The sequence below is a fragment of the Aedes aegypti genome, unplaced genomic scaffold, assembly GCF_002204515.2.
Source record: "Aedes aegypti strain LVP_AGWG unplaced genomic scaffold, AaegL5.0 Primary Assembly AGWG_AaegL5_hic_scaff_1226_PBJ_arrow, whole genome shotgun sequence".
Lineage (NCBI taxonomy): Eukaryota > Metazoa > Arthropoda > Insecta > Diptera > Culicidae > Aedes > Aedes aegypti.
In genome coordinates, this window is record NW_018734652.1 from 9,931 (window position 1) to 24,107 (window position 14,177).

Sequence of the window (14,177 nt, forward strand, 5' to 3'; positions counted from 1 at the left end):
ACGATCACTAACGTTAGGCAACGGACAACACGAAACACCCAGTAGCCCAGCGATGAATTTTTCGTTTTACGAAAAGTTTTCACCGACTGGAGCGGGAATCGAACCCACACCCCGTGGCACAATACGCCTATACGACTGACGCCGCTAACCGAAAGGCCACGAAGCCCACAATATGACGGCCCACGAAGCCCACTATATGACGGTTCAATCTTCCTGAGTGTACAGGCATGTAACTTATTCCACACAATAATAAGTGAATGATTACTGTGACCTCTGAATAACCCAGGAATAGCCTTTGAAAAACCCGTATGGTAGGACAATTCAAATTATGTACAAAACCTAAGCTTGCGAAAGCTCAATCTTCTTGGGTATACTTACTACTGATCTTACCAAGGGTGGAGGGCGGCTGTCAAATGGGAGTAAAATTGAAAAGCCGCCAACCCAAGTCCAGAACCAGTTTTAAGGCTTAACGCGGAAAAGTAAAATATATTGTTCGCAAAATTACAGGTAATCAATGCGCTTGAAAGATATTGTTTGCAAGCAGTTATTTGCTACGTGCTACTGCAGTGCGCTGTTGGCAATTTAATCAGCAAATTCGGCGTAATTCCCAAAATGGATGTTTTCTAGAAAATCGATTACGCCTTCACCATTGTTTGGTCGGAATTTTGTATGGTTGTTTACTTTTTAGAACCAGCGACACGTAGGGGTAGCAGTAAAGAGCCGCCAGTTCCACCCTTGGATCTTACGGATTTCTACTAAAACTTATCCAAATTAACTTTGAAAAATATGGACCAATAGGCCTATTCACATGACGTCTCAAATCAGCTGATCGGGAAGCACTTTGACATTTGTTTACATCGGTGGAGGACCGGTGCTAACACGGGCCTGTCATTTTCATAGAAGAAATGTCAAAGTGCTTCCCGATCAGCTGATTTGAGACGTCATGTGAATAGGCCTATGCAACGAGTTATTTACGTGATCATGGCAACAAGTCAATTCGGCACTGCTCAAACGTCAGATTAGTGAACTCGTGCATTGGTCCATAGATGGAATTCTCCCTAAAGTTTTTCATGGACTTATCTAAGTATTCCATCAAAACCAGGAATATTGAGCAATCGATTACCTAGTTTTAGTACAAGACTAAAATGTCCCTCTCCGTCTCCGGTGGTCATTCCTTGGTTATTTCGGTGGGCACACTGAACCAGAGAGGTCATGCACGCATTTTGTGTGAGATGGATCACATGCTAAAAACACCAGAAAGGTTGAGCTGCTGAATGCCTAGTTTAGGTGTACATAAACTATAATGTCCTCCTATGCTGGTTTATCTTGGGTTATTTCAGTGGTCACAATGAAGCAGACTGGTAATTTACTCATTCATGTGCGATATGGGTCACATGCTCCAAAACCAGGAAGATTTAGTCGTCGAAGGTTTGATTTTGGGAAGCAGGTCGTTAAACCGAATGTCGTTAGGCCGGAAGGGTCGTTAGGCCGAATGCCGTTAGGCCGAAATAACATTTCAAATGGCTAACACATTCATCAGCGATTTTTCCTTCTTTTAATCAAAGGCTGTTCTATCTAGTTATATTCCACAGCGGATATTGTGGGTTTCTAGTTATTGCAAATTATGCTGATCTATCCTTATTGATCACTCATTCAACATACAATCCATTAGAACTATCCGCCACTTTCGGCTTAATGACCCCTTCGGCTAACGGCATTCGGCATAACGGGATAGAACCTGGTTTCCCACTATACGAGTTTCTTCGGTAATCATTCCTGGATTATTTCAATGGACACAAAAGACCAAACTGGCTACTCATTCATTATTGTGTGAGATAAATTACATGCTCATAAACTTAGGAAGACTGAGCCGCCGAATGTTTAGTTTTGATACAAAAATTAAAATGTTCCACTATAAGGGTTTCTCCGATGATCATTCCATGATGAATTTAGGGGGGCTTTAGGACATTTCGTCGAATGACGTTTGGTCGAATGACCTTTGGTCGAAAGTACATTTGGTCGAATGGACATTTGATCGAATTGCTTTGGAACACCTATTTTGGTAGAAAGACGTTTAGTTGAATGGAAATTTGGTTGAAAGCTTATTTTCAAATGGTTTATTGAAAGATCATTTGGTAAAATTTATTATTGTGTTCTAGATTTCACAAAGTTGTTAAGGTAACGTATTCTTTTGAGTAATCTGAATGATTAACTGTTGTTGAATAAAAATATGGGACATTTTATGTACTTTGGTTTTTCAATTTCATACATCTTTTTATTTGTAATTTGAAGTTATTCCAAAATCTAGGATTTTAATGATTATTCAAATGAACTTTTTAGAAGTAGTTTTATGTTCATTGACTGAAATATTTAGTTCAAGTGAATTTATTATACTTTGAAAAAAACTGCTTAACAAGTTATTTTATTACTCAACGATGTGAACATAATGTTTTTATTAGTTATTATTCTTTTGAAATGTCATCGTTCTTCGTAATGAACTGCTGAAATTTGTCTGATGGAAGGATTCGGAGAGAGTGCTCGGAATCATTCTTTGAATAGTGGGTCTTGCCGCTTACGGACGTGGGTAAGATTTTTGAATGCGGAAATCAGAATTAAAACGGCAGGAAAAATTTGCTTCAGGGAAAACCTTTATGGCGAAAAGAATGTTAGATATCGGTTACTCCTTATGGCCAATTGGCTTATTGAGACTTGCACTTCAATAACAAATATATGTCTTTGCTGACAGTGTTGACGACCTCGGTGAATAACAGAGTTTGCAGTAGAAGCTTCGAATTATTAAAAATGAAAATTGTGCTTATCCTATGAATCGGGTGAGGCGACAAAAGTTGGCTTTCTTCTATTTAGGATCAGATTATCTCGAATCGCAGAACATGCCTGAAAGAAAAAGCATCATGAAACGTCAAAAACATAAGAGGTTGATCAGTATGTTGGGAGAGCGTTCATTAAATTGAATTAAAAAATTTTGCTAATCGAATATAGATTGTTGGTAAAATACTTTTTCATTTATTCAATCACTCATGTATTAGCGACAAATTGCCACTCTCGACGATAATCAAACTAAACGTAAAATTTTGTTTCCATGCTATTTAGGTTCGACCAGTATCCTTTCCACGAAATGTCGGTTCGACCAAATATCATATGCATTCTGTTGGATTTAGGACATTTCGTCGAATGACATTTGGTCGAATGACATTTGGTCGAAAGTACATTTGGTCGAAAGGACATTTGGTCGAATGGATATTTGGTCGAATGGCTTTAGAACACTTATTTGGTCAAATGATGTTTAGTTGAACGAAAATTTGGTTGACAGCTTATTTTGAAATGGTTTATTGAAAGATCATTTGGTAAAATTGATTTTTGATTTATAAGTTTTGCAAAGTTGATTAGAAAACGTATTTTTTTGAATAATCCGAATTATTAACTGTTGTTGAATAAAAAATGGGAAATTTTTTGTAGTCTTATCTTTAATACACCTTTTTATTTGCAATTTGAAGTTATGCCAAAATCTAAACATTGACTGAAATACTTAGCTCTAGTGAATTTATTATTCTTTAAAAATATGATCATTCTTTGAAAAACTGCTCAACAAGTTATTTTATTTCTCAACGATGGGAACATAATGTTTTCTTCATTTATTATTATTTTGAAATACCATCGTTCTTCGTAATGAAGATCAGCTCATCTGATGGAAGTGTTCGGAGAGAGTTCTCGGAATCTTTCTTTGCATGCCGGGTCTAGCAGCTCACGGACGTGGTTAAGATTTGTGGGTAAGAATGTAAAAATCAAAATTAAAACGGCGGGAAAAATTTGCTTTAAGGAAATCCTTTATAGCGAAAAAAAATGTTGGTCTCGCTAACTCTACTTATGGCCAATTGGCTTATTGTGACATCCAGCTTAATAACATTCCTCAAGCAAATATATGGTTTTGCTGACAGCGTTGATGACCTCGGGTGAATAACAGAGTTTGCAGTAGAAGCTTTGGATTATTAAAAATAAAAAGTGTGCTAATTCAATGCATGGGATAAGGAAAGCGTTGACTGAGGTGACAAAAGTTGGCTTGTTTCCATTTATGATCAGCTTATCTCGAATCTCAGAACATACCTGAACGAGAAAGCAGCATGAAACGTCAAAAACGCAAGAGGTAGATTAATACGTACAAAGAGCTTACCGAAGAAAACTTGAATATTTATGCATGCTTTTCCAAGAAATTATAATTTATATTTTTATAACAAATACTGGCATCTCAGCTATCGATTGCAGTTTATAGATTGCCAAAAGATTTATTCTGAATGGATATATAATTTGTCAAGTAATCGAAAGTCGGTTTTCTGTTTTGGGGTAACTTTGATAATGGAGTATAAATCGAACAAAATTGAATCTATCACGGAACATTTATAGGACATTGCATACCTCTAGGCGTTTAACGCTATATGGAAATTTCTGACTTATATTACAAAAATGGTCCCAGTTTGTAAAAATGGTTTTCGCTAAGAGATTTGAAACCGAATTCATGTTCTACTACAACTAGGCTGTCAAGGATAAGCGATAAACTCATTATGACTCCATCAGTTAGTGATCATAGAACCGATTGTTTGTGAGTATTTCAAAAATGCTAAAACCTCATAAATTTTTAATATTTGCATAAAAATCCTCAAATGTACTTGATTACAACGAAAATAGCTTTGACATGAAGTGTCATACTAATACTTTTTACTTTTGCATTCGTTTTGCTTAACTGATTAACAGAAACTTTGTTATTTCGTTAAGTATGTCGTGGATCTCGCACTATCAAAGTTACCGCATTATCAAAGTTACCCCGTTTTACGGTACATCATATTAAATATCAAAATTTTGCTAATTGCATATAGATTGTTGGTAAAATGGATGGTACTTTTTCAAATATTCAATCACTCTAGTATTAGCGACAAAATGCTACTCTCGACGGTAGTCAGACTAAACGTTAAACTTTGTTTATATACTGTTTAGATTCGAGCACAGTTCTTTCCATCATATGCTTTCTGTGAATCTATGACATTTGGTCGAAAGACATTTGGTCGAATGACATTTAGTCGAATGACGTTTGGTCGAAAGTACATTTGGTCGAACGGACATTTCGTCGAATGGACATTTGGTCGAAAAGGTTCAATCGCAACAGAAAGCATAAGACATCTGATCGAACCGACATTTCATGGAAAGAACATGTGGTCGAATCTAAACAGTATGGAAGCAAAGTTTTACGTTTAGTCTCATAATCGTTGAGAGTAGCATTTTGTCGCTAATACACAGAGTGATTGAATAATTGTAACAAGTATCAACCATTTTACCAACAATCGGTTAGCATTTTTGTTTTCAATTTGATGGATTCTACTCTTCCATCATACTGATCACCATACTGCTTTTTATTATTTAGGCATGTCCTGCGATTTGAAATAAGTTTATCTTAAATATAGACAAGCCAACTTTTGTCACTTCAGCCAACTCGTCTTCCCTTGCCCGATACATAGAATAAATACAATTTTTTTGTTCAATTATTCAAAGCTTCTATCGCAAACTCTGTAATGAACCCAATGCCCTCAACACCGACAGCAAAGTGATATATTTGTTTGAAAAATGTTATTAAACTGGAAGTCACAATAAGCCAATTGGTCATATGTAGAGTTAAAACATAAAACATTCACTTCGCCATAAAGAATTTCCTTGAAGCAAATTTTTACTGCCGTTTTAAGTCCGATTTCCGCATTCAAAAATCTTAATTACGTTCGTCAGCTGCAAGATCCGAAATTGAAAGAAAGATCACAGTACTCTTGCCTAATGCTTCCATCAGATAAATATCAGCAATTCATAACGAAAAACGATGATGTTTAAAAAGAATAATGAATTCAACAAATCATCATATTCACATCGTTGAGCAGTTAGACATAGAATGATAATATTTTAAAAGAATAATAAATTCACTAGATCTAAATATTTCAGTCAATGTACAAAAAAAACTACTTCTAAAAAGGTTATTTGAACCTCGAAAGCCTACATATTGGCATAACTTTAAATCACTAACAAATACAAAGATGTATGTAATTTAAAAACATAACTACAAAAAATAACACGTTATCTATTCAACAACAGGTAATAATTCCGATTATTCGGAAGAATATAAAAATAAGCTTTCGACCAAATGTCCATTCGACCAAATGTCCCTTCGACCAAATGTACTTTCGACCAAATGTCCATTCGACGAAATGTCCGTTCTTTATTTGCGTTCGACCAAATGTCATTCGACGAAATGTCCTTAAGCCGCTTTCTGTTGTAACTATACCTTTTCGACCAAATGTCCATTCGACGAAATGCCCGTTCGACCAAATGTACTTTCAACCAAACGTCATTCGACTAAATGTCACTCGACCAAATGTCTTTCGACCAAATGTCATAGATTCCTTTCTGTTGCAACTAAACCTTTTCGACAAAATGTCCTTTCGACTAAATGTACTTTCGACCAAACGTGTAACAAGTACGCTTTCTATTATATTCGTTAAATGTTTTCCATTAAATAGTATCGTATGTCCATTCGTTTTTATCATTTATTCATATATAAATTCACCGCATTAGATCGTCCCTTCTGTAGAGTTGCAAATGGCATACGCTTGCACAAATGAGTTCCCTACAGCAGTTACACGCGCCTAAGAAAAGAACCCAAGCCAGCCCAAATTGTCAACGCGCGCATATTTGCGATGTCTCTCGGCGGACATCGACCTGCCCAAAATCCTTTCAGGATCCAATGACCTTTCCCGTTCGGCTTGGCACACTCCTACCGAACTTGGGGAGAGAATTTGCCTTAACGTGCTAATGCGGCCGTTGGAAAGAGAGGCCGCAATGCCATTGAAGTTTCGGGTCCAAATTTTGAGAATTTTGCACTCGCGAAATTGGACTTCGTCCCATTTCGCGACCTCGAAGCCGAAGGTCACAATTTAGCGGGTATCTGAGGACAATTCCCAGCCTTGATCGTCCACTTCGTTTCGAACTGTGGAAGAGGCAAGAGTGGTTAATTACTTGTTTCGCGTCGTGGTGTGCTTGAATAGGTGAATTCTTAACTACATGAGAATTTCAAGTAGGATTATTAATTAGTTCCCTTTCCAGTAGTGCTAGTACAACTCTTTAAGGCTAGTAGATTTCCTCATGGTGAATAGTGCGTGTGTTTAAACCAATATTCCGGGTAAGAAGCTACTTTGCTAGATTGTGGGTTTGTAGTGAAACATGTGCGTTGTGACCCTTTTGTGTGATAGGATTCGTGGCAGCAGTGGCCATTGCCGGCACACCAACATCCACCAGAAACCCGCTCTTGACCCCACCGTTCGACTTCGGAGGATTCCCGGGGCACACGTGACCGGAAGAGGGTTGCGCCGCGCCATTCTGCGCGCCCTAGACAGGTAAGCCGCCATCACTGTTGTCGTCAGCGTCAGCAATTTCATCAGTGACAGCAACCCAAGGGAGAAGGAGGGAGACGAAGAACGCACGTGCCGCGTTCACGCGTAAGTCCGCGGATCCAGCGAGGACCAACGAAATGGACCGTTGATCGCGTCCGCGATCGTGTACAGGCCGGAGCAGATGCCAATGCAGCTCCGTGTCAACCCCCACCATCCGTAATAAACCCGCCCACTCGTAAATCCATGGTAGAGTAAGTACCAGGCATGCATGTTTTTGTTGTATCGTCCATGCGCATGAGACAGAACGGCACAAATCGATAGCCGTAGCCGTCTCAATTTGTTAATGATTCATTGAACACGTTATCTACCCAATACACCGAAACCCACACCCGTAGTCACCACAAACCCGCAAAAGAGAAAGAGAGTCCGTGCACGGCAAGCGCCGTCAAGAGAGAATGAAGTAGGAAGGAGAGAAACGCACGCTAGAGTAGGAAAGGGAACAGGAAAGGCCTAGGCAAGCATGTAGTAGGAAGATCAAACCGTGTAAATATATTTGTAGCAACTGTAAGCGTTATGTGTTTGAGCTTTATTGGAGCTTTTATAGCAGAAAGCTTTTGTTGGTGAAGCAATAAATATAGTCAGTGGTTCCCAAACGATTTGTTTAATGTAGTTGCGTAATTCGAAGAATTAATGTCTTGTGAGGGATTTTCATGTAGCTCGTTTCGTTTCATTTTTCTTGTAGTTTGTTTTACTGGGTAAGTCGGCCCGAAATCGACCTTTAACCATTCTCAAATTGGAGACAGTTTGGAATGGAGTGACTTTCATACTGGGCCTGTGATGAGAACACCCTGCTCCAGTGATTAAGGTTTCTCAGAATTCTAGGAATTTGTATTTGGAACTTCGGTGGTATTGATGGCCTTTAGCCTCTACCGAGAAGTACAACGGCTAATTTAACGAAGCCAGTCAGCTTTCTTCCCAAGTTCTTAAAAATTAACCCCTCCCCTGAAGGGTCTCAGGCCGGGCAAACCTGCAAACTGCTGGGTGGTCTCCTTTTAGGAGTGGCGCTAAAGCCATCCACTAACGAACGGGAAGCGCGACGGGCTGGCGAGATACATTTGGCGCCCAACGTGGGGCTCGAACCCACGACCCTGAGATTAAGAGTCTCATGCTCTACCGACTGAGCTAGCCGGGCGTAGAGTAATTATCTTTTCGTATTAATATAGTATTTGTGTGTTTAGTTGTCTAAGGGAACAAGACTTGTTTAATTTATTTTTCTTCGAGGAACTTTCTCTTATATTGTACATATAAATAATATTGAGTATTTATTTCTGTTTCGTTTCGTTTATTTCATAAAACGTCTGGTTTGCACAATTACGCATCATACAAAAAATCTCGTTCTTATCATTAAGCTTATCTTATCTTCTTCTTCTTTCTGGCGTTACGTCCCTACTGGGACAGAGCCTGCTTCTCAGCTTAGTGTTCTTATGAGCACTTCCACAGTTATTAACTGAGAGCTTACTATGCCAATGACCATTCCTGCATGCGTATATCGTGTGGCAGGTACGAAGATACTCTATGCCCTGGGAAGTCGAGAGAATTTCCAACCCGAAAAGATCCTCGACCGGTGGGATTCGAACCCACGACCCTCAGCTTGGTCTTGCTGAATAGCTGCGCGTTTACCGCTACGGCTATCTGGGCCCCTAAGCTTATCTTATATGTGATTTTATTATTTTCTAGTGTTATTAAAATGGTTTTCTTCAATATTTGTTTTGCTAAATGTTATTTATGATTTTATAGCTGTTTAAACAAAAATAGCTTCTCTGGAACCATTACATTCAAACTCAAACATTCTAAATCACGATTTTTGCGGGTGAATAGGTGACCTTTTTTTCTTCTGGTTTAAGCAAACATACATAGCTCGATCAATATGAATCGTTCCTTACCAAGAGCTGAAGATCTCAACCTTGAAGAGATCGACTACGAGTTGTCGATTCGCAACCAACCAGAAGAAGTTTTCAAACTCGATGTTCAGGGAAAACAAAGACATTTGAGACTTCTGTTCAAATCTGACCAAAGGGAAGGGAGGAACTATAGGTCAAATACCAATATCCAAGACGAAGCGGGTCATATTAGTGCTAGAATTGACAATTTGGAGAAGGCTCTGTCTAAAAAGGTAGAGGCCAAATATGAGTCTAGGGTGATACATTATTATTATCGGGTGAAGAGGTGCATTGCAGACACAGAAGAGGATAAAGAACTGCGAAGAGAACTTAGCCGTAGAATTGAGAAAATTATACAGTATTACCAGTTCGGGCCATCCTTGTTTCCATTCAAAGGATCATCCATTCCAATTATGCAAGAAACAGAGGGGGCAGTAGGTCTATCAGGTCCGGTCAGTCCGAGTCGAACAATGGAGAAACCGGCGTCCGACAGTATGATCGAAACTAAAGGTAAAGGTAGATGCGAAATGGTTAACTCTCAAGGTACAATACCGAAAGTCAATCTGCAGGAATGGGTGGACCAAAACGTGATAAAAGATACCATCGAAGTGTCTCGTACGGAATGGGAGGAGTTGAAGCGAATTTTAGCCGATTTGTCAAATAAGGCAAACGCTGATAATGCGGCGAATGCGGTGAGTAGATCACGAATTTCCGAAAACAGACAGACCTTTCCACAGAACAACCCAAGGACACTACAGCGCCAGACAGGACTTCGGTCAACATGCTATGCGGACGAGTTCGTCGATACGGATTCGGATGAAGAAGAATTTGCCACAGTGCAGCGAAACAGATTGGATCGGAGGGTCGATCGCAACCAGTTTGAGCGTGATAGCTACGAGGAATCGCTGTACGAATACGATAGTGTAAGTGCGAGACGGTATCGGCATCGGCGAGGAATCAGAGACGGCCGACATAGACGTGAGCAAGGCTATGGGCGAGTAGAGAAGTGGAAGCTGAGGTTCTCGGGAGACTCTCGGGGAATATCCGTCGAAAACTTCCTTTATAAAGCGTCAAACTAGCAGAGCGCGAAGAGGTATCCGAGGATATACTGCTAAGAGACGTCCACATGCTGTTAGAAGGAGTCGCGTCAGACTGGTTCTTCACTTACGTTGATGACCTAGTCACGTGGGAAGATTTCAGGAACGGAATCACCTATCGCTTCGGTAACCCTAACAAGGACCAAGGGATACGGTCGAAGATTCAGGAGCGGAAACAACAGCGAGGGGAGTCGTTTATAGCTTTTGTGTCGGAGATTGAGAAGCTAAACCGGATGTTGTCCAAGCCATTGTCTTGAAGACGAAAATTTGAGGTCATATGGGACAACATGCGGCAGCATTATAGGTCCAAGCTCTCGATCGTTCGCATAAGAGACTTGCAACATCTAATTGACTTGAACTACCGCATCGATGCGGCCGATCATCAACTACACCAATCGGGGGTAGATCATTTCGTGCGTAGACCAATCAATCAGATTGAAGCCGCAGAATATGTCAGCGAAGACGAGGAGGAGCAGGAAGCGACAGTGAACCACGTTAGGGGACAACACCAGAGAAGCAGACCATCTGCGCCCCACCCGTTTAGCGGTCCAACTCAACAGGTACAAGAGAAGCGTCAAGCAGAGAATGGTGAACCTGGCTTGGCGAGATTAAATTGTTGGAACTGCCAAGAACAAGGGCACGGTTGGAGACAATGCACAAAACCGCGGAACATCTTCTGTTACGGATGTGGCAATCTTGGAAGAACGATTCGCTCTTGTGAACGGTGCGTCAGACAAGAAATCGTACCAGAAAGTGGGATACAGGGAAACCTGAGAAGGGGTGCGAGTCAGGGGAATTGAGCATCCCTGCATCACACGTTCTTCCCCAAACATTTGACCCGTTTTTGCATGTTCACCATATACGAATTAGAATAAGCAAGTGTCCTCACATTAGAGTGAGAATTTTCGATTTTGAGACAGAAGCTTTGTTGGACTCCGGGGCAGGGATTAGTATTTTAAATTCAATGGAATTGATTGAGAGATTTGGTTTGAAGTTGCAGCTGGCAGCCATTCGGGTGGCCACCGCTGATGGTGCGAATTACGCCTGTCGGGGCTTTGTAAACATTCCGTTTACCTACAAATCGGTCACAAAGGTGATTCCGACAATCGTAGTTCCAGAAATTTCACGGGCAATTATTTTGGGAGCGGACTTTTGGGACGCGTTTGGAATCAAGCCAATGATCGACCTGGGTAGAGGCCCAGAGTCCCTGGAAACGGTTGCAAGTCAGCAAAACGACGCTATTTGTTTCACCGTTGAACCGATAGACCAGTCGCCGGAGGCAGTCAAGAAAGATGAAGACGACACGTTGGACATTCCAGTGTATGAGGGACCAACAGAAGCAATCCCGGATCCAGAATCCATAGAAACCGAACACGAGTTGAGTACGGAGGAGAGACAACAACTGATGGAAGTAATCGGAGGGTTTGAGTTGACTTCCACGGGGAAGTTAGGTAGAACCGATCTAATCGAGCACGAAATCGTGCTGAAGGAAGGTGCAAAGCCGCGGAACCCGGCGATGTACAAATGCTCACCGTACATGCAAGAAGCGATAAAGAAAGAGGTGGAGAGGTTCAAGACACTGGATGCAATCGAAGAGTGCTACAGTGAGTGGACCATCCCACTAGTACCAGTACCGAAGAAGAACGGGAAGGTTCGCGTCTGCCTTGATTCCAGGAAGATCAACAAGTTGACGATAAAAGACTCCTACCCTATGAGAAACATGCAGGACATTTTTCGTCGTCTGGGTAGCAAAGATAGTCTGGAGAGTCTGAAGAGTCTGAATAGTCTGAAGAGTCTGGAGAGCAAAATACTTCTCGGTCATAGACCTGAAGGATGCCTACTTCCAGATTCCGTTAAAGGAAGAGAGCCGGAACTACACGGCATTCAGAACATCGGAAGGCGTCTTCCGCTTCAAAGTGTTGCCATTCGGGGTCATCAACGCGCCGTTCACCATGTCACGGTTGATGGACAGAGCACTTGGATTCGATCTCGAACCGCAGGTGTTCCGTCTACCTCGATGACATAGTCATCGCTACCGAAACCCTAGAGGAGCACCTTCGATTGCTAAAAATAGTAGGGGAGCGGCTACGCAAAGCGGGACTGACGATTTCATTAGAGAAATCACGCTTTTGTCGGAAGCAAGTGATGTACTTGGGCTATCTTTTGAACGAGCATGGGATTGCGATTGACAGTAGTCGAATCCAACCAATTTTAGATTATGCGAGACCGAAGACGCAGGAGGACATCCGTCGCTTGATGGGCTTGGCGGGGTTCTACCAGCGCTTTATCAAGGACTACAGTAAGGTGACTACTCCAATAACCGATCTTCTTACGAAAGAAAATAAGAAATTCACTTGGAGCAAAGAAGCAGAAGAGGCGTTTCGAGAGCTCAAATCAATTTTGACATCAGCGCCAATTCTAGGGAACCCGGACTTCAGCAAGGTTTTTACGATTGAATCCGATGCTTCGGATAGAGCAGTAGGTGCCGCTTTGGTGCAGGAGCAGGACGGAGTTACTAGGGTGATCCAAGCAAGAAGCTGAATCGTACTCAAAGGCGATACTCTGCTGTGGAGAAAGAATGTCTGAGAGTTCTCTCAGCGATTCAACACTTCAGGCATTACATCGAAGGCACGAAATTCCGAGTCGTTACAGACGCGAGAAGTCTGCTATGGCTGAAATCAACCAACCGATTAAGCGATCCTCGATTCGCGTGGAAGCAATATCCTCCAATAGCGGAACGAGAGCAGATCTTGAAAAGAACTCACGAGAAAGCCCACTTCGGGTACGACAAGACGTTGAACGAGGTAAAGCAGAGATACTTTTGGCCGAAAATGAATAGTGACGTCCGGAAACATTGCCGTGAATGTTTGAAATGTCAGGTCAGTAAATCGGGTAACACGAATGTGACACCACCGATGGGATCAAAGAAGCCTGTCGAATACCCATGGCAGTTCGTGACGTTGGATTATGTCGGACCATTACCACCGTCCGGCAGAAATAGACATACGTGCCTACTTGTAGCCACCGACGTGCTCAGCAAATTCGTACTAGTGCAGCCATTCCGAGAAGCAAAAGCTAGCTCATTGATCGAATTTGTCGAAAACATGATTTTTCGCCTGTTTGGAGTTCCGGAGGTTGTTCTGACGGATAATGGGTCTCAGTTTATTTCGAAACAATTTAGAGAGCTGTTGGAAGCGTACCATGTTTTGCATTGGCTTACACCGGCGTACCACCCTCAGGTGAACAATACCCGAGCGAGTGAACCGCGTAATCACGACAGCCATTCGTGCCACGCTGAAGAAAGAGCATAAGCACTGGGCGGATGATATTCAGGAGATCGCAAACGCTATCCGAAACGCGATTCACGAATCCATAAAGTACAGTCCCTATTTTATCGTATTTGGTCGTAACATGGTATCTGATGGGAGAGAGTACGGTCGGATAAGGGACAACTATGAGTCTACCGGCGATAAAGTGGATTTGACAGTCGAACGACGAAAGAAACTGTTCGAGGACATTAAGACCAACCTGACTACAGCCTACCAGCGACATGCAAAGACCTACAACCTACGATCCAATTCAAATTGTCCCACCTATGCGGTAGGGGAAAAAGTATTAAAACAGACCTTTGACCTGTCTGATAAGGGGAAGGGTTTTTGCAAGAAACTTGCACCCAAATACGAACTGGCGGTAGTACGGAA

General features: G+C 41.6%; 1 non-coding gene across 1 annotated transcript; it reads right to left on the bottom strand.

Annotated features, from left to right (window-relative positions):
- Nucleotides 1–8,558: 8,558 nt before the first annotated feature.
- Trnak-cuu lies at nt 8,559–8,631 on the bottom strand. The gene has a single exon. It is a non-coding gene; the product is annotated as a tRNA-Lys (tRNA).
- Nucleotides 8,632–14,177: the final 5,546 nt, after the last annotated feature.